At 41.5% G+C, this 21,211-nt stretch overlaps 1 long non-coding RNA gene across 1 annotated transcript; it reads left to right on the forward strand.

Annotated features, from left to right (window-relative positions):
• Positions 1-2,161: 2,161 nt before the first annotated feature.
• LOC135538792 (uncharacterized) lies at positions 2,162-11,364 on the forward strand. Its single transcript, XR_010455488.1, has 4 exons — positions 2,162-2,443; positions 7,786-7,979; positions 10,166-10,772; positions 10,906-11,364. It is a non-coding gene; the product is annotated as an uncharacterized LOC135538792 (long non-coding RNA).
• The last annotated feature ends 9,847 nt before the right edge of the window (positions 11,365-21,211 follow it).

Consider the following 21,211-nt stretch of genomic DNA (forward strand, 5'->3'; position numbering starts at 1 on the left):
AGTTATCATGTCCGTGGGGTAAGCTTTAAGTTTGTAAACCATTTCTCTTTGCCACTTTGAACAGAATTAACATCTGTCATGAATAGCATGTCCGCTTCTTCATCATAATTTTGACCACTGCATGTATCCTGTTCTAGCAGATTGACAGGCTTACCAGGATATGTGAAACAGTGCAAAGTACAATTGACTGAATATTGGTGTCTGATCAATCTAAAATATCGCAGAGTGGAGTAATAGTCTATAGAATCAGTGATAATTTTATTACATTTTTATTACATTTTACAAGGAGGATTTTTAAAGATATATTTAAGTGTCACAAAACCGTTAGAATCAGAGGACTCAAAAAATACTGTGTAGAAAAGTTTAGGGAGGAAGTGGGTAAAATTGACTGGTCACCTGTGCTTGATAGTGTATGGGGTGGACAGTGCTTGGGAAGCCTTTAAATGTAGATTCCTTGATGTGGTGTCTCCCATTAGACTGGTCAGGGTAAAGCAGAGATCTAGCCCTGGGTTTAATCATGAAATTCAAGAATCTATTCAAGCAAGGCCTTTAAAACTTGTTTTGGACAGGGGGCAGTATTTTGACGTCCGGATGAAAAGCGTGCCCAAAGTAAACTGCCTGGTACTCAGGCCCAGAAGCTAGGATATGCATATCATTGGTCGATTTGGATAGAAAACACTAAAACTGTTAAAATAATGTCTGTGAGTATAACAGAACTGATATGGCAGGCGAAACCCAGAGGACAAACCATCCCCCCCAAAAGAAAATTCAGCTTAGCAGTTAAGTTCAGTGGCTATCACTTTAATCATAAGGCGAAGACCTCCCAGATTGCAGTGCCCAGGGATTCCAATAGACAGTCTTTAGAAAGATTTTCAGGCTGTTTTTTGTAAAAAATGACCCAGAAATTGTATTTTTTCTAGGTGGCTCCCATTTTGGCTGTAGTGTTTCCAAGCGCTTGGAAGGGAGCGCGTTCTTTGGTATTTTTCTCCGGTATAGACAATAATGATTCTCTGTCTTAAATGTATTGTTTATTTACATATTAGGGTACCTAAGGTTTGATTACAAACGTTGTTTGACTTGTTTGGAAAAGTTTATTAGTAACGTTTGGGATTCATTTTGTATGCATTTTGAAGGAGGGAAACTGGAGGTATTATTGACTGAAGCATGCCAGCTAAACTGAGTTTTTATGGATATAAAGAAGGACATTATCGAACAAAAGGACCATTTGTGATGTAAATGGGACCTTTTGGAGTGCCAACAGAAGAAGATCATCAAAAGGTAAGGCTTTTATTATATCGCTATTTCTGAGTTTCGTGTCGCACCTGCCTGGTTAAAATATGTTTTCAATGGTTTTGTAAGCGGGGCGCTGTCCTCAGATAATCACATGGTTTGCTTTTGCTGTAAAGCCTTTTTGAAATCTGACACAGCGACTGGATTAACAAGAAGTTAGCTATATTTTGATGTATTACAGTTGTGATTTTATGAAAGTTAAATGTTTATGATACTGTCGTTTGAATTTCGCGCTCTTCACCGGATGTTTTCGAGGTGTCCTGTTAGCCTTTCCCAAACAGGTTTTAAAACATGTAAGAACTCTCAAGAGCAGCATGATTTGGCCCTATGTAAACGTCACAGAAATGAAGCACAGAGGAGGATGGATGAAGCTAAGAGGGGTTACTTTGCTGAGGAAATCATTGAAAATAATTCTGCAGAGCTGGACTTTGGGTTAATTTCTGAATAACTCACGTCAGAGAATTCGGTAAAAGTTCAAGCATAATCCTTTACTCAGGTATAACATGTTACAGGTTACAACATCCTAATCAGACACTCACAATGGACCTGTTTATATATCCTAGATAGGTGCCCCATCTCTGGGTTGGCATTATGCCCATTATCTTAACTTCTTATAAATAGCGTGCCCAATTTCAATTTCCTGCTACTCATGCCAAGAATATAAGATATGCATATTATTAGTAGATTTGGATAGAAAACACTGAAGTTTCTAAAAACTGTTTGAATCGTGTCTGTGAATATAACAGAACTTATGTAGCAGGCAAAACCCCGAGGACTAACCGTTCAGAATGCTTTTTTTAGGTCTGTCTGTTCAGTGAGTTCTCATTGGGAAACAATATTTCTTAGGCACTTGTTCCTCTCGTCCTCTATTGAAAACATATAGACCCGTCTTCAATTTGATCGATTATTAACATTTAAAAATACCTAAAGTTGTATTACAAAAGTAGTTTGAAATTTTTAGGCAAAGTTTTACAGGCAACTTTTGAAATATTTTGCAGTGACTTTGTCCAATTTGGAAGCTGTTTTTTTCTGGATCAAACACACCAAATAAATTGACATTTTAGATATATATGGACGGAATTAATCGAAGAAAAGGACAAATTGTGATGTTTATGGGACATATTGGAGTGCCAACAAAAGAAGCTGGTCAAAGGTAAGGCGAGTTTTATATTTTATTTCTGCGTTTTGTGTAGCGCCTGCAGGGTTGAAATATGCTACTCTTTGTTTACTGTTGTGCTATCATCAGATAATAGCTTCTTATGCTGTCGCCAAAAAGCCTTTTTAAAATCTGACATGTTGGCTGGATTCACAACGAGTGTAGCTTTAATTTAGTATCTTACATGTGTGATTTAATGAAAGTTTGATTTTTATATCATTTTATCTGAATTTGCCGCACTGCATTTTCCCTGGCTTTTGTCCCAGTGGGAAGCAAGCGTCGCCTATACCATAAGAAGTTAAAGACCGAGTTTATGTTGTCAAGTCCACTAGATCAAGAGTCCAAGGGCCCTTTCTTCAATTGTAAGGAACTCAAGTAGAGTAACCTTGAGGACAATATAGTACAGTAAAGCACAGTTCAATAGAGCACAGTACAGTAGAGTGCATTAGAGCACAGTAGGGTACAGTACAGTACATGCAGTACAGTAGGGTACAATACAGGAGAGTACATTACAGTAGGGTATAGTACACTGCCCTACAAAGGCAAAACACAGTATCGAAGTATTTGGTAAAAAATCTTTGGCCAGGTATATCTGATTAATGTGGTACTTTTTTTCTGACACAAGAGCACGCCAGTTGATCAGAATACAGTGCATTCGGAAAGTATTCAGACCCCTTGACTTTTTCCACATTTTATTACTTTACAGCCTTATTCTAAAATTGATTAAATTGATATTTCCCCCCTTCATCAATCTACACACAGTACACCATAATGACAAAGCCACATTATTTTAGCAAATTTAGGACAAACGAAATCTGAAATATTACATTTACATAAGTATTCAGACCCTTTGATCAGTACTTTTTTGGTAGTGATTACAGCATCGAATCTTCCAAGGTATGACGCTACAAGCTTGGCACACCTGTATTTGGGGAATTTCTCTCATTCTTCTCTGCAGATCCTCTCAAGCTCTGTCAGGTTGGATCGGGAGCGTCGCTGCACAGCTATTTTCAGGTCTCTCCAGAGATGTTCGATCGGGTCCGAGCTCTGGCTTGGCCACTCAAGGACATTCAGAGACTTCTCCCTTATCCACTCATGCATTGTCTTGGCTGTGTGCTTAGGGTCATTGTTCTGTTGGAAGGTAAAACTTCGTCCCAGTCTGAGGTCCTGAGCACTCTGGAGCAGGTTTTCATCAAGGATCTCTGTGTACTTTGCTCTGTTCATCTTTCCCTCCATCCTGACTAGTCTCCCAGTCCCTGCTGCTGAGAAACATTCCTACAGCATGATGCTGCCACAACCATGCTTCACCGTAGGGATGGTGCCAGGTTTCCTCCAGACCTGACGTTTGGCATTCAGGCCAAAAAGTTCAATCTTGGTGTCATCAGACCAGAGAATCTTCTTTCTCATGGTCTGAGTCCTTTAGAAGAGTGTTGTGCCTCGACACAATCCTGTCTTGGAGCTCTACGGACAATTCCTTCGACCTAATGGCTTGGTTTTTGCCCTGACATGCACAGTCAACTGTGGGACCTTATATAGACAGGTGCATGCCTTTCTAAATCATGTCCAATCAATTGAATTTACCACATGTGGACTCCAATCAAGTTTTAGAAACATCTCAAGGATGATCAATGGAAACAGGATGCACCTGACCTCAATTTCAAGTCTCATAGCAAAGGGCCTGAATAGTTATGTGCACAAAAAAACAAAAACCTGTTTTCACTTTGTCATTATGGGATATTATGTGTAGATTGATGAGACATTTTTTAAAATAAAAACCCCCACTTAGAATAAGGCTGTATACAATGCACTGAGTGCATACATGACCAAAAGTATGTGGACAACTGCTCGTCGAACATTTCATTCCCTAATCATGGGCATTAATATGGAGTTGGTCCCCCCTTTGCTGCTATGACAGCCTCCACTCTTCTGGGAAGGCTTTCCACTAGAACATTGCTATGGGAACTTGCGGTTGGGGTTGGGCACTGATGTTGGGCGATTAGGCCTGGTTCAATGCCAGTCAAGGTCTTCCACACGGATCTCGACAACCCATTTTTGTATGGACCTCGCTTTTGCACGGGGGCATTGTCATGCTGAAACTTTTGTTACCACAAAGTTGGAAGCACAGAATTGTCTAGAATGTCATTGTTTGCTGTAGTGTTTAGATTTCCCTTCACTGGAACTAAGGGGCCTAGCCGGAAACCATGAAAAACAGCCCCGGACTCCAATGGCGGCAAGCTCTACACCACTCCTGGTGTAAATCATTGTGCATGGTGATCTAAGGCTTGTGTGCGGATGCTCGGCTATGTAAATGCATTTCATGAAGCTCCCGAACAGTTCTTGTTGCTTACTGAGGCAGTTTGGAACTCCATAGTGAGTGTTGCAACAGAGGACAGACGATTTTTACACACAACGCTCTTCAAAACTCAGCGGGCCTGTTCTGTGAGCTTGTGTGTATGTGTCCTACCCCTTCGTGGCTGAGCCGGTGTTGGACCTAGACGTTTCCACTTCCCAATAACAGTACTTACAGTTGACCGGGGCAGCTCTAGCAGGGCAGAAATTTGTCGAACTGACTTGTTGGAAAGGTGGTATCCTATGATGGTACCAAGTTGAAAGTCAATGATGGTGCCAAGTCGAAAATGACTTCGGCGGAAGTTGTGACATTGGGCTCGACAGACTTTCTTACGCTTTGATGTAAGCACTTCTCAGTAGTTGGTACTCAGACTTAATGTATGCAAGTGAGTAACACGCTCTGGGGTGAGGCTCTCTTGCATGCACTGAATACATTTAATTAAATACCAGAAAACACACCCACTGGGTGGAAGACCAATTTGATCATGGAGTTCAATAGTGTTTTCAGTACATTTATCTAAAGCCATACCTTTGAATATGGTGTTTAATTTGAATTTTCAACAGATTCAATGGAATATATCAAGAGAAGGGGTCCAGAATATTAGGGATCAATGAAAGAAATCCATTAATAAACCAACTCTGCAATAAAGGGAATCTGATGCCTGGGCCCAATGGCAAAAATGGGTTCATCAACAGTTCACATAAAAGCAATTTAACAATGGGTCAATTACTTTAACCATCAATTAAACATTTTTAGACACAATAATAAACAGTTATGGTCCCCCAAGTGGCGTAGTGGTCTAAGGCACGACAACGCAGTTGCTAGCTGTGCCACTAGAGATTTTGGTTCGAGTCCAGGCTCTGTCGCAGCCGGCTGCAACCGGGAGACCTATGGGGTGGTGCACAATCGGCTCAGCGTCGTCCAGGTTATAGGGGAGGGTTTGGCCCGGCAGGGATGTCTCGTCCCATCACGCTCTAGTGACTCCTGTGGCGGGCCGGGTGCATGCACCCTGACACGGTCACCAGGTGTATGGTGTTTCCTCTGACACATTGGTGTGGCTGGCTTTCAGGGTAAGTGCGCATTGTGTCAAGAAGCAGTGCGGCTTGGTTGGATTGTGTTTCGGAGGACACATGGCTCTTGATCTTTGCCTCTCCCGAGTCTGTACAGGATTTGCAGCGATGAGACAAGACTGTAACTACCAATTGGATACCACAAAATTGGGGAGAAGAAGGGGGAAAAGTAAAAAATATATAAAATACATATTTTTTGTGAGACAGTAATTTGTGCTTGCCAAATTGTACACCTATTAAGCTTGGTTGAATTATGGTTTAAAAATGTATTTCAAATTATCATAAGGCAAACTCTTATTCCATCATGTAACATTGCAAGTGTTTCACTGTTGAGCAACATTTTGCATAGTGCCAACTGTCAAATTTGGTGGAGGAGGAATAATGGTCGAGGGCTGTCTTTTATGATTCTGGCAAGGCCCCTTAGTTCCAGTGAAGGGAAATCTTAACACAACAGCATACAATGACATTCTAGATGATGACATTCTGTGCTTCTAACTTTGTGGCAACAGATTGGGGAAGGCCCTTTCCTGTTTCAGCATGACAATGCCCCTGTGCACAAAGCGAGGTCCATACAGAAATGGTTTGTCAAGATCGGAGTGGAAGTAGGCCTATTTCTCAATCTTGCTGTATTTTTGAAGGCACTTTACTACACTTGTGGAAATATTTCATAGATATATTTACCTTGTTTGGCACAGATTTGCTTTTTGAGATCAAATATTTCCAGCACTGTGTAAACACTGTATTGGTGACTCTCCAATAAGGAGAGTGCTGATTCAGATGACCTGGCCTCCACAATCACCCGACCTCAACCCAATTGAAATGGTTTGGGATGAGTATGACCGCAGAGTGAAGGAAAAGCAGCCAACAAGTGCTCAGCAGATGGGAATTCCTTCAAGACTGTTGGAATAGCATTCCAGGTGAAGCTGGTTGAGAGAATGCCAAGCATATGCAAAGCTGCCATCAAGGCAAATAGTGACTATTTGAAGAACCTCAATACAAAATATATTTTGATTTGTGTAACACTTTCTGGGTTACTACATGATTCCATATGTGTTATTTCATAGTTTTGATGTCTTCACTATTATTCTACGATGTAGGCAACAGTACAAATAAAACTGAAAAAAACTTGAATGAGTAGGCGTGTCCAAACTTTTGACTTGTACTGTATCTTCTAGTAATTGTCTTGGGGTTTTATATGACTTTTAAAAACAATATCAAACCTGTTTTCTTTTGTATAGGTTACATTTTCAGAACATACACATTTATTATAATACTCATCTGGGCCATATATTGTCTAAGATATGTTATACCATATCTTTGTAGGAATTTTTTATTTTACCTTTATTTAACTAGGCAAGTCAGTGAAGAACAAATTCTTATCTTCAATGACAGCCTAGGAACAGTGGGTTAACTGCCTGTTCAGGGGCAGAATGACAGATTTGTACCTTGTCTGCTCGGGGTTTGAACTTGCAACCTTTCGGTTACTAGTCTAACACTCTAACCACTAGGCTACCCTGCTGCCCCAATCATGTATTTAATTGTGTTTGCCACATAAGGAATATAAGTCAACACTGACATATGCCAAAACAAGCTACAAAACATGCAAAGAGACAATGTTTTCTTTTTTTCAAGGTTAGACTACCAGAGGTGTCAAACATGTGGCCCCTTTGGGTTTATATTTATTTTATGTTCCTGAATACCATCATGGTGATTTTGCATTTATACGTTTATCAGTAATGTGGTCATTAGTATTATTACAATTCGCTTTCTATTGATTGTAATTTTCTCATTTGTATTCCTAATAAATTATGAATAATTTAGCATTGTTTATTTATATGTATTCACCCTAGAAACCCAGAAGCCAGTGTTTAAATTGGAACATAGTTGCCAGCTAACCAATCGTTGCATTTTTTTTGCAGGAACTTGAACACATGCAATGTAAATTCTGCAAATTTGTCCACTTCAATCAAGAGGTCCTTCTGAAACACTGTCAAATAGGAGGAGCAAACTGGCCCCGTCTTTACTCTGATTGTGTCTGTACCTTTAACTACGGGATTGGTGTCCCTAAACCGGGACGGTTGTTGCTATGGTGGGCTGATGTGACTACAATGACGTAAGTAACAGCCAACTTTCCAGGACATAGACATGTCTTATATGGGTAGAAAGCTTAAATTCTTGTTAAAATAACTGCAGTGTCCAATTGAATGTAGCTATTAGGGTGAAAAAATACCATGCTATTTTTTTAAGAGAGTGCACAACCACAAAACACTTTTATCACATCAACTGGTTTGGTACATTCACCTCTGAAGGTAAATAATGTACTTACAGTGGGGCAAAAAAGTATTTAGTCAGCCACCAATTGTGCAAGTTCTCCCACTTAAAAGATGAGAGAGGCCTGTAATTTTCATCATAGGTACACTTCAACTATGACAGACAAAATTAGAAAAACAATCCAGAAAATCACATTGTAGGATTTTTTATGAATTTATTTGCAAACTATAGTGGAAAATAAGTATTTGGTCACCTTCAAACAAGTAAGATTTCTGGCTCTCACAGACCTGTAACTTCTTCTTTAAGAGGCTCCTCTGTCCTCCACTAATTACCTGTATTAATGGCACCTGTTTGAACTTGTTATCAGTATAAAAGACACCTGTCCACAACCTCAAACAGTCACACTCCAAACTCCACTATGGCCAAGACCAAAGAGCTGTCAAAGGACACCAGAAATGAAATTGTAGACCTGCACCAGGCTGGGAAGACTGAATCTGCAATAGGTATGCAGCTTGGTTTGAAGAAATCAATTGTGGGAGCAATTATTAGGAAACGGAAGACATACAAGACCACTGATCATCTCCCTCGATATGGGGCTCCACGCAAGATCTCACCCCGTGGGGTCAAAATGATCACAAGAACAGTGAGCAAAAATCCCAGAACCACACGGGGGGACCTAGTGAATGACCTGCAGAGAGCTGGGACCAAAGTAACAAAGCCTACCATCAGTAACACACTACGCCGCCAGGGACTCAAATCCTGCAGTGCCAGACGTGTCCCCCTGCTTAAGCCAGTACACGTCCAGGCCTGTCTGAAGGTTGCTAGAGAGCATTTGGATGATCCAGAAGAAGATTGGGAGAATGTCAGATGAAACCAAAATAGAACTTTTTGGTAAAAACTCAGCTCGTCGTGTTTGGAGAGCAAAGAATGCTGAGTTGCATCCAAAGAACACCATACCTACTGTGAAGCATGGGGGTATAACATCATGTTTTGGGGCTGTTTTTCTGCAAAGGGACCAGGACGACTGATCCATGTAAAGGAAAGAATGAATGGGCCATGTATCATGAGATTGAGTGAAAACCTCCTTCCATCAGCAAGGGCATTGAAGATGAAACGTGGCTGGGTCTTTCAGCATGACAATGATCCCAAACACACCGCCCGGGCAACGAAAGAGTGGCTTCGTAAGAAGCATTTCAAATTCCTGGAGTGGCCGAGCCAGTCTCCAGATCTCAACCCCATAGAAAATCTTTGGAGGGAGTTGAAAGTCCGTCTTGCCCAGAAACAGCCCCAAAACATCACTGCTCTGGAGGAGATCTGCATGGAGGAATGGGCCAAAATACCAGCAACATTGTGTGAAAACCTTGTGAAGACTTACAGAAAATGTTTGACCTCTGTCATTGCCAACAAAGGGTATATAACAAAGTATTGAGATAAACTTGTTATTGACCAAATTCTTATTTTCCACCATAATCTGCAAATAAATTCATTAAAAAGCCTACAATGTGATTTTCTGGATTTTCTTTTCTCATTTTGTCTGTCATAGTTGAAGTGTACCTACGATGACAATTACAGGCCTCTCTCATTTTTTGAAGTGGGAGAACTTGCACAATTAGTGGCTGACTAAATACGTTTTTGCACCACTGTACATTCAGTAATATTGCTCTGATTTGTCATGTCTGAGGGTCCCAGAGATAAAATGTAGCATAGTTATGTTTGAAAAAATACATTTTTATATTCAACTGTATGAACTGCGTTCTACAGTTTGAACCCTTGCTGTCTCTGTTTTTATATATACAGACAGTATTACACGTTTCTAAAAGTGCAACACAGAATATATTATTTTTGTTATTGTTGATATTTTGCACTTTTCCATATTTCATATGCTTCAATATGTACTTAACTCAGAGATAATTACTAAACATAACATAAAAATCAATGGTATTGTTCAAGAACTTATTGATGCAATATTCTAAACAAATCCTTTCAGCTAAGGCCTTTGATTAGGTTTCTCTTTGTTGCCATCAACAGATCTGTGTTGAAATTAAGTGCATCACCAACGTGAAACTGCTGGAGACATTCAGAGCATCTTTAAACCAGCACTCGCCTCAAACTGTACCGAGCCAGAAGGGGAGCTCTTGGACAGGAGATCCAAGATGTTGTATATTAACACCTGACTGCCCTTGCTTAGAGCCTAGTCTAACCTTGCCATTTTAGAACACAGGTATATCATATCCTGGTGAAAGCCAGACACAACTCTATTTATAGGACAGGAAAATCTTCCTGGCATGATTTTCAACCCCAAAAATTACTGATCCATTTCACTTCCCTCTCAGAATTGACACTAGCTGTGGTTTGTTCTGGACTCAGTCTGCCAATTTAAATGTGCGGGTGGTGTATGGTAGGTCTAGGGAGTACCTCAAAATGCTTAATCTTTCAGCAACGTATCACGTTTTAGCAATATCTGCATTTAAGGTATCATAAATGCCACAAATTACTCACAAATAAATCATATTGTTTTCTTTTGCGTATTGTTTTTCCGACCTCAAACATTGTGGCACAGAGGAAGATAATAGTCCTGGAAGGCCTCCCCTTGTTTGTTCGCGAAAATCCAGCAAAGCTACTGAAGACATGCGTGGTGAGTGTTTCATTAAAAGCACCTCTGAATATTTGAAACAGAACTTCATTATAAAGCAGAATTCATTGCTTGGGAAATGTAGATTTTACACTCATTTGGAATGCTTCGCACCCTTTGTCCTTGTTTTAACCAGGACACTGCTCCAGAGAAGAGCCAGACCAGAGGCGTCGAAGCTGGCATCCTCACGGTTATTGTGCTGGAAGAGGCTGTTGTCTTAAAAATATCTTCCAGACCTGCCATCTGCATTTGTTTACCTGTTTGGCCTCAACTTCGCCTTGAAGATACGTTTTTTGGGTACTCTAAGTACACTTTTGAGGTAATTGAGAATGTTTTCGTGGACCTGGGCATTCAGTGCTCTGCAAGGGTTAGGTTCCTCCAAACCAAGTTCTTCCTGTGACTAAGCGGGTGATTTGTGATCAAAGCAACGGTCTTTGAAACTCAAGAAACCCATTTGTGCAGTTGAGATCTTCCTATTCTTCTGCTAAAAGACTGGGTCTGTTCAAGACTGGGACTACCTGCTTGACATGTTTTAACTAGCTAGGTGAACACCTTTTAAGAGTTTTCAGTTACATTGACAGAATGTTTGCCCTACAACCTGTTGGAATAAAAAAACTAAGGGTTTTGTTCAGTGAGGTTGACAGAATATTTGCACTACAAACAAGATTCCTGAATGTTTCATATATGCAACATTGGGCTTAAGGAGTATGACTTTGATCTGGTTTGAAATGCATTCTTAGGAGTGTAGTGTGTTACCACTGAAGTCCAGCATTGTATATTTGCTACATTTCCAGAAAAACAACAAAAGTTTTTATTGTGAAAACTGCACTGTTTTGTGCACTGCGCTTTTGATTTGTGAAATTTATGGGTGTGGTTTTGGAAAAATCAAATGGTTCAAAACTACTTATTATGTGCATTGGTTGCTCAGTGGATTGTGGTTATGCATATAATTGGTACCATTGGAAAGAAAACACTGAAGTTTGTAGAAATTTTTAAATAATGTAGGAGAATATAACACAATAGATATGGTAGGAGAAAATCCAAAGAAAAACAAACCAGAATTTATTTTATTTGAGAGCCCATGCTCTTTCAATGGAACGTATAGGGAAATTAAATCTAGCTCCCAGTATGCAATTCCTATGGCTTCCACAGGGTGTCAGTAGTCTTTGTTCAAGGTTTCAGGCTTGTATCTTCCAAACGAGTAAGAAATTAGTTTTACTACAGGGACGCAGACTTGGAAATTCTTTAATGTGCGCGATGAAGAGGACGCGCACCTGCTAATATCGCTCTCCTATTGAACATACTTCTTTCCGTATGAAATATTATAGTTTAATTACAATTTAGGGTATCTGAGGATTGTATAGAAATGTATTTTGACTTGTTTAAACAAGGTTTTGGGGTACATTTTCGGATCCCTATCTTGCCATGTTGAACAAGTGGATTACTCAAATCGATGGCGCCAACTAAACAGACTTTTTGGGATATAAAGAAGGATTTTATCTAACAAAACAACACTACATGTTATAGCTGGGACCTTTTGAATGACCAATCAGAGGAAGATTTTCAAAAAGTATGTGAATATTTAATCGCTAATTGTAAATTTATGAAACCTGTGCCGGTGGAAAAATATTTTGATGTGGGCCACTATCCTCAATCGCATGGCATGCTTTCGCTGTAAAGCCTACTGTAAATCGGACAGTGCAGTTAGATTATCAAGAATGAGCTTTTAACCCTTTCATGCGTTAGTTCCAAATAATTTTAACGGTCGCGCTAGCGTGAGATTCTCTATGCAGGTGATAATAGAACGTTCTCTCCATTACAGAATGTGATTGTTACGCAACTGTACATTTAATCCGTGCTGCCGTCAAACCAAAGCAAACAGTGTGTTTTTATTTATAGACTATTTTCAACTTGTCCATTTCAAATTAGTGTTTTATTTTTTAAGAACAGTTTGAATTGAGGTGTGTTCCGCCTCATTCATTAACATAAGTAGTCATTTTTACTTTTGCGGACCAATACATTTATTTTTACATTTCTGACCCAGACAAAATTCCTCAAACACTTCCCAATTCTTTGTGCAGTTGAATGCACACACGTGTTCACATTTTCCGTCTGTTGCCTGCATCGCAGTCATAGTTGTTTTCTTATCAATAATAACTTTGGAAATGTGTGCGCTTATATCAAAGTAAGTGCCTTATTACGTTATAATAGTTTATGCATGTCGTGTTATGTCTTTTCTACTGTAGCATAATATTTGTGTATATTCCTTATAACTGTGGACACGCGAGGTAATGTTACTCATTTCATAACCTTTATGGTGTTATACTCAATGCTTAGGTAGCTAGCTACATTATTCTATTAGCTCTTGGAAACAATGCTAATTGCGTCAGAGAAGTATTAGCATGTGTTGTATTTTGAAGCTACCCTGGCCTCATGACTCCCAAGTGGCGCAGTTGTCTAAGGCACAGCATCTTAGTGCTAGAGGCGTCACTACAGACACCCAGGTTCAAATCCAAACGGTGTTTCTATCAAAGTAAGTGCCTTATTACATTATTATAGTTTATGTATGTTGTGTTATACCATTTCTACTGTAGCTCACTGTGTATGGAGCACAATTGGAAGCTTCCGGCGCCGACAGAGATGGCCGCCTCGCTTCGCGTTCCTAGTAAACTATGCAGCTTTTTTTAACGTGTTATTTCTTACATTAGTACCCCAGGTCATCTTAGGTTTCATTACATACAATCGAGAAGAACTACTGAATATAAGATCAGCGTCAACTCACCATCGGTACGACCAAGAATATGTTTTTCGCGACGCGGATCCTGTGTTCTGCCTTACAAACAGGACAACGGAATGGATTGCATGCAGCGACCCAAAAAAACGACTCCGAAAAAGAGGGAAACGAGGCGGTCTTCTGGTCAGACTCCGGAGACGGGGGCGGTGTTGCACTCTACTGCAAAGATAGCATGCAGAGTTCTGTCCTACTATCCAGGTCTGTACCCATACAATTTGAACTTCTACTTTTAAAAATCCAACCTCTCTAAAAACAAGTCTCTCACTGTTGCAGTCTGCTATAGACCACCCTCTGCCCCCAGTTGTGCTCTGGACACCATATGTGAACTGATTGCCCCCCATCTATCTTCAGAGCTCGTGCTGCTAGGCGACCTAAACTGGAACATGCTTAACACCCCAGCCATCCTACAATCTAAACTTGATGCCTTCAATCTCACACAAATTATCAATGAACCTACCAGGTACCTCCCCAAAGCCTTAAACACGAGCACCCTCATAGATATCATCTGAACCAACTTGCCCTCTAAATACACCTCTGCTGTCTTCAACCAAGACCTCAGCGATCACTGCCTCATTGCCTGCATCCGTAATGGGTCAGCGGTCAAACGACCCCCACTCATCACTGTAAAATGCTCCCTGAAACACTTCAGCGAGCAGGCCTTTCTAATCGACCTGGCCGGGGTATCCTGGAAGGATATTGATCTCATCCCGTCAGAAGAGGATGCCTGGATATTTTTTTAAATGCCTTCCTAACCATCTTAAATAAACATGCCCCATTCATGAAGAACCAGGAACAGATATAGCCCTTGGTTCTCCCCAGACCTGACTGCCCTTAACAAACACAAAAACATCCTATGGCGTTCTGCATTAGCATCGAACAGCCCCCGTGATATGCAGCTGTTCAGGGAAGCTAGAAACCATTATACACAGGCAGTTAGAAAAGCCAAGGCTAGCTTTTTCAAGCAGAAATTTGCTTCCTGCAACACTAACTCAAAAAAGTTCTAGGACACTGTAAAGTCCATGGAGAATAAGAACACCTCCTCCCAGCTGCCCACTGCACTGAAGATAGGAAACACTGTCACCACTGATAAATCCACCATAATTGAGAATTTCAATAAGCATTTTTCTACGGCTGGCCATGCTTTCCACCTGGCTACTCCTACCCCGGTAAACAGCACTGCACCCCCCCACAGCAACTCGCCCAAGCCTTCCCCATTTCTCCTTCTCCCAAATCCGTTCAGCTGATGTTCTGAAAGAGCTGCAAAATCTGGACCCCTACAAATCAGCCGGGCTAGACAATCTGGACCCTTTCTTTCTAAAATTATCTGCCGAAATTGTTGCCACCCCTATTACTAGCCTGTTCAACCTCTCTTTCGTGTCGTCTGAGATCCCCAAAGATTGGAAAGCAGCTGCGGTCATCCCCCTCTTCAAAGGGGGGGACACTCTTGACCCAAACTGCTACAGACCTATATCTATCCTACCATGGCTTTCTAAGGTCTTCGAAAGCCAAGTCAACAAACAGATTACCGACCATTTCGAATCTCAGCATACCTTCTCTGCTATGCAATCTGGTTTCAGAGCTGGTCATGGGTGCACCTCAGCCACACTCAAGGTCCTAAACGATATCTTAACCGCCATCGGTAAGAAACATTACTGTGCAGTCGTGTTCATTGATCTGGCCAAGGCTTTCGACTCTGTCAATCACCACATCCTCTTCGGCAGACTCGACAGCCTTGGTTTCTCAAATGATTGCCTCGCCTGGTTCACCAACTACTTCTCTGATAGAGTTCAGTGTGTCAAATCGGAGGGTCTGCTGTCCGGACCTCTGGCAGTATCTATGGGGGTGCCACAGGGTTCAATTCTTGGACCGACTCTCTTCTCTGTATACATCAATGAGGTCGCTCTTCCTGCTGGTGAGTCTCTGATCCACCTCTACGCAGATGACACCATTCTGTATACTTCTGGCCCTTCTTTGGACACTGTGTTTACAACCCGCCAGGCAAGCTTCAATGCCATACAACTCTCCTTCCGTGGCCTCCAATTGCTCTTAAATACAAGTAAAACTAAATGCATGCTCTTCAACCGATCGCTACCCGCACCTACCCGCCTGTCCAACATCACTACTCTGGACGGCTCTGATTTAGAATACGTGGACAACTACAAATACTTAGGTGTCTGGTTAGACTGTAAACTCTCCTTCCAGACCCATATCAAATATCTCCAATCCAAAGTTAAATCTAGAATTGGCTTCCTATTTCGCAACAAAGCATCCTTCACTCATGCTGCCAAACATACCATTGTAAAACTGACCATCCTACCAATCCTCGACTTTGGCGATGTCATTTACAAAATAGCCTCCAATACTCTACTCAACAAATTGGATGCAGTCTATCACAGTGCAATCCGTTTTGTCACCAAAACCCCATATACTACCCACCATTGCGACCTGTACGCTCTCGTTGGCTGGCCCTCGCTTCATACTCGTCGCCAAACCCACTGGCTCCATGTCATCTACAAGACCCTGCTAGATAAAGTCCCCCCTTATCTCAGCTCGCTGGTCACCATAGCATCTCCCACCTGTAGCACACGCTCCAGCAGGTATATCTCTCTAGTCACCCCCAAAACCAATTCTTTCTTTGGCCGCCTCTCCTTCCAGTTCTCTGCTGCCAATGACTGGAATGAACTACAAAAAGCACTGAAACTGGAAACACTTATCTCCCTCACTAGCTTTAAGCACCAACTGTCAGAGCAGCTCACAGATTACTGCATCTGTACATAGCCCACCTATATTTTAGCCCAAACAACTACCTCTTTCCCTACTGTATTTAATTTATTTATTTTGCTCCTTTGCACCCCATTATTTGTATTTCTACTTTACACATTCTTCCATTGCAAATCTACCATTCCAGTGTTTTACTTGCTATATTGCATTTACTTTGCCACCATGGCCTTTTTTTGCCTTTACCTCCCTTATCTCACCTCATTTGCTAACATCGTTATTAGACTTGTTTATACTGTATTATTGACTGTATGTTTGTTTTGCTCCATGTGTAACTCTGTGTCGTTGTATGTGTCGAACTGCTTTGCTTTATCTTGGCCAGGTCGCAATTGTAAATGAGAACTTGTTCTCAACTTGCCTACCTGGTTAAATAAAGGTGAAATAAATAAAATAAATAAATAAAATGTACATATTCTTTATCCCCCTACACCTGTGTGTATAAGACAGTAGTTTTGGAATTGTTAGTTAGATTACTTGTTGGTTATTACTGCATTGTCGGAACTAGAAGCACAAGCCCTGCCCTGCCTTTCTAAAGTCTTCAAAGGCCAAGTTAATAAACAGATCACCGACCATTTCGAATCCCACAGTACCTTCTCCGCTGTGCCATCCAGTTTCCGAGCTGGTCAAGGGTGCACCTCAGCCACGTTTAAGGTACTAAACGATATCATAACCGCCATCGATAAGACAGTACTGTGCAGCCGTCTTCATCGACCAAGGCTTGGCCAAGGCTTTCGACTCTGTCAATCACTGTATTCTTATCGGCAGACTTTCTCAAATGACTGGCTCGCCTGGTTCACCAACTAGTTCTCAAATCAGAGGGCCTGTTGTCTGGACCTCTGGCAGTCTTTATGGGGGTACTACCTGGCTCAATTCCCGGGCAGACTCTTTTCTCTGTATGTATCAACAATGTCGCTTTTGCTGCGGGTGAATCCCTGATCCACCTCTACGCAGACGACACCATTCTGTATACATCCCTTCTTTGGACACTGTGTTAACAAACCTTCCGGGTGGCGCAGTGGTGAAGGGTGCTGTACTGCAGCGCCAGCTGCGCCACCAGAGGCTCTGGGTTCGTGCCTAGGCTCTGTCGTAACCGGCCGTGACCGGGAGGTTTGTTTGACAACTACAAATACCTAGGTGTATGGCTACACTGTAAACTCTCCTTCCAGAGTCATATTAAACATCTCTAATCCTAGAATCGGTTTATTCTATTTCGCAACAAATCCACCTTCACTCACGCCACCAAACATACCCCGTAAAACTGACTATCCTACCGATCCTTGACTTCGGCGATGTCATTTACAGAATAGCATCCAACACTCTACTTAGCAGACTATCACAGTGCCATCCGTTTTGTCACCAATGCTCCATATACCACCCACCACTGCGACCTGTTTTATGGATCAAGCCTTAGCAGTCATTCTGATCTCATATCCAATAACCAGTGCTTTCGTTTATGTTGCTGTCTAGCGGTTCTACATTTGCGATGCACCCACTCGACTGTCCACGTTTTTATGTGCAATGGTCTTTTGAGTTGAACATTTGGTGTGTGTACTTTTAAATTTAATTTATATGTTACAGCACTTTGGTTTCAATAATAAATATATTGAAATGGAACCAAATTATCTGTTTGTGTTAAGCCTATTTAAATCGGATAGATGGTCTACTACGGTATTGTTCGTATGTGATAGTCTGCCTGTAACCAGCCTGAGTATTCCTATTGTATTCAGAGTAGAGAAATTAATCAAATTGGAAAGCAGCTATTATCAGGCTGGTTAATGCTGTTGAATTTGGAAAATTCCACCCGCACTCGGCCCCGCCCCACCTACTCAGTCAATCAGGTGTTGCGGACGTGGAAAATGGCATACTTTTAAATAAATGGTATGTGCTAAATAGTATGCGACGATGAGTATATAGAATGCAGTTTAAGTATGTAGTACGCTAGTATGGGTATTCAAACACATTTTTAAAAACTTTTAAACTCGGGCATAACAGAGATGCTAGTTTTAGGTCCCAAGAAACAAAGAGATCTGCTGTTGGATCAGACAATTAATCTCGATGGTTGTACAGTCTCCTCAAATAAAACTGTGAAGGACCTCGGCGTTACACTGGACCCTGCTCTCTCTTTTGACGAACATATCAAGAATATTTCAAAGACAGATTTTTTCCATCTTCGTAATATTGCAAAATCCTGAAGCTTTTTGTTTAAAAAATTATGCATAAACGCTAATCCATGCTTTTGTCACTTCTGGGTTAGACTACTGCAATCCACTACTCTCAGGCTCCCCGGATAAATCACTAAATAAGCTTAATTTAGTGCTAAACACGGCTACTAGAATCCTGTCTAGAACTCCAAAAATGAATCATATGACTCCAGTGCTAGCCTCTCTACATTGGCTTCCTGTTAAGCTAGGGCTGATTTTAAGTGTTACTGCTAACCTACAAAGCATTACATGGGCTTGTTACTACCTATCTCTCCGATTTGGTCCTGCCATACATACCTATGTATGCTACGGTTACAAGACACAGGCCTCCTTATTGTCCCTAAGCAAACAGCTGGAGGCAGGGCTTTCTCCTATAGAGCTAGATTTTTTTTATGGAAGGATCTGCCTTTCCATGTGAGAGACGCAGACTCGGTCTCAACCTTTAAGACTTTACTGAAGACTCATCTCTTCAGTAGGTTCTATGATTGAGTGTAGTCTGGCCCAGGGGCGCAAAGGTGAACGGCAAGGCACTGGAGCAACGAACTGCCCTTGCTATCGCTCTCCAGAGATTCTCTGCCTCTTACCCTATTACAGGGACTGGGTCACTGGCTTACTAGTGCTCTTCCATGCCGTCCCTAGGAGGGTGCGTCACTTGAGTGGGTTGAATCAAAGACGTGATCTTCCTGTCCGGTTTTGCGCCACCTTGGGTTTGTGCGGTGGAGAAGATTTTCATGGGCTATACCCCTCTAGTGGTGTGGGAGCTGTGCTTTGACAAAGTGGGTGGTTTTATATCCTGCCTGGTTGGCCCTGTCCGGGGTATTGTTGGAAGGGGCCACAGTGTCCCCCGACCCACCCGTCTCAGTTTCCAGTATCTATGCTGCAATAGTCTGTGCTGGGGGACAAGGTTCAGTCTGGTGTAATATCTGGTGTAATTCTCCTGTCTTATCTGGTGTCCTGTGTGAATTTAAGTATACTCGCTCTAATTCGCTCTCTCCCTCCCAGAGGACCCGAGGCCTAGGATCATGTCTCAGGACCTCCTGGCCTGATTAAATCAAATGTATTTATATAGCCCTTCTTACATCAGCTGATATCTCAAAGTGCTGTACAGAAACCCAGCCTAAAACCCCAAACAGCAAGCAATGCAGGTGTAGAAGCACGGTGGCTAGGAAAAACTCCCTCGAAAGACCAAAACCTAGGAAGAAACCTAGAGAGGAACCAGGCTATGAGGGGAGGCCAGTCCTCATCTGGCTGTGCCGGGTTGAGATTATAACAGAACATGGCCAAGATGTTAAATTTCATAAATGACCAGCATGGTCAAAAAAAATCAGTCGTTGTCGAGGGTGCAGAAAGTCAGCACCTCAGGAGTAAATGTCAGTTGGATGAATCCTGGCCGTCCCCAGTCCACCTGGTCACCCTGCTGCTACAATTTCAACGATTCCGCCATGCGGCTAGGGAACCCTGACCTGGTCACTGGACGTGCTACCTTGTCCCAGACCTGCTGTTTTCAACTCTCTCTCTCTCTCTACCGCACCTGCTGACTTGACCTCTGAATGCTCGGCTATGAAAAGCCAACTGACCTGTTGCACCCTCTACAAGCACTGTGATTATTATTGACCCTGCTGGTCATCTATAAACGTCTGAACTGCTTGAACATTCTGGCCTTAAATGGCCATGTGCTCTTATAATCTCCACCAGGCACAAAGAGAAAAAGACTGGCCACCCATCAGAGCCTGGTTCCTCTCCAGGATTCTTACTTGTTTCCTGCCTTTCTAGGGTGCTTGCAAAGCCACCATGCTTCTACATCTGCATTGCTTGCTATTTGGGGTTTTAGGCTGGGTTTCTGTATAGCACTTTGTGACATCTGCTTATGTAAAAAGTGCTTTATAAATGCATTTGATTGATTGAATGCATCTTCTTTCTGGAAAGAATTAGACTTGAGTATTTTTTGACTGAAACAAATATATATATTCGTAGCTACAGTATGCAAATATAAAAATGACTTGTTTATATACAGAGAAATGTGTTTGTCAACATGATTATGATACGATGTATGAATTGTTTGTCTTTTTAAATCTGATTTACGTTATGAATTTATAAATAGAGGAGTATTCATGAAGACCCATTTGACTGTGCTGGCAACTTGAAATTAAATTACATTATGAAATGCATATAAAATGTATCAGCAAGCCAGTATATGTCAGTACTAAGTTTTTTTATTTTAATAAAAGTGCAAGTTTTAGCTAGCATACAAGTAAAAAGTAAACAGAACAGTGTAATATGTATTTACATCTTGGCTATCAGCCTGTACCAAATGGTAGACATGGTAGGGGGGTCGTCCCCTTGTGGCATGCTGGTGTAAGAGGAAAGTGGCTCCATATTTCCAAAAATAATACTGTATATTATTAAAAAACCTCTTTAAACATATTTTTAAATGTGACAATATGAAAATGTGACTTTATGGAAAAAAACAACTTCAATCGTTTTTCAAATCTAGAAATGTCCAGTGGCATTGGTTTTCCAGTAGACAGGTGTGCCTGGTCTCTAATTGGCTTTCTGTGGAGCCATTAGTTTCTGTCCTATTCTCTGGTTGGACAGAGGCAGGTGTAGGGGCAGGGAGGTGGTGAGGGTGGTGTCCTTTCCTTCCTAGCCCCCCAGTGCAGCCAAAGCAT

This window comes from Oncorhynchus masou, unplaced genomic scaffold (assembly GCF_036934945.1).
Source record: "Oncorhynchus masou masou isolate Uvic2021 unplaced genomic scaffold, UVic_Omas_1.1 unplaced_scaffold_24___fragment_2___debris, whole genome shotgun sequence".
NCBI lineage: Eukaryota > Metazoa > Chordata > Actinopteri > Salmoniformes > Salmonidae > Oncorhynchus > Oncorhynchus masou.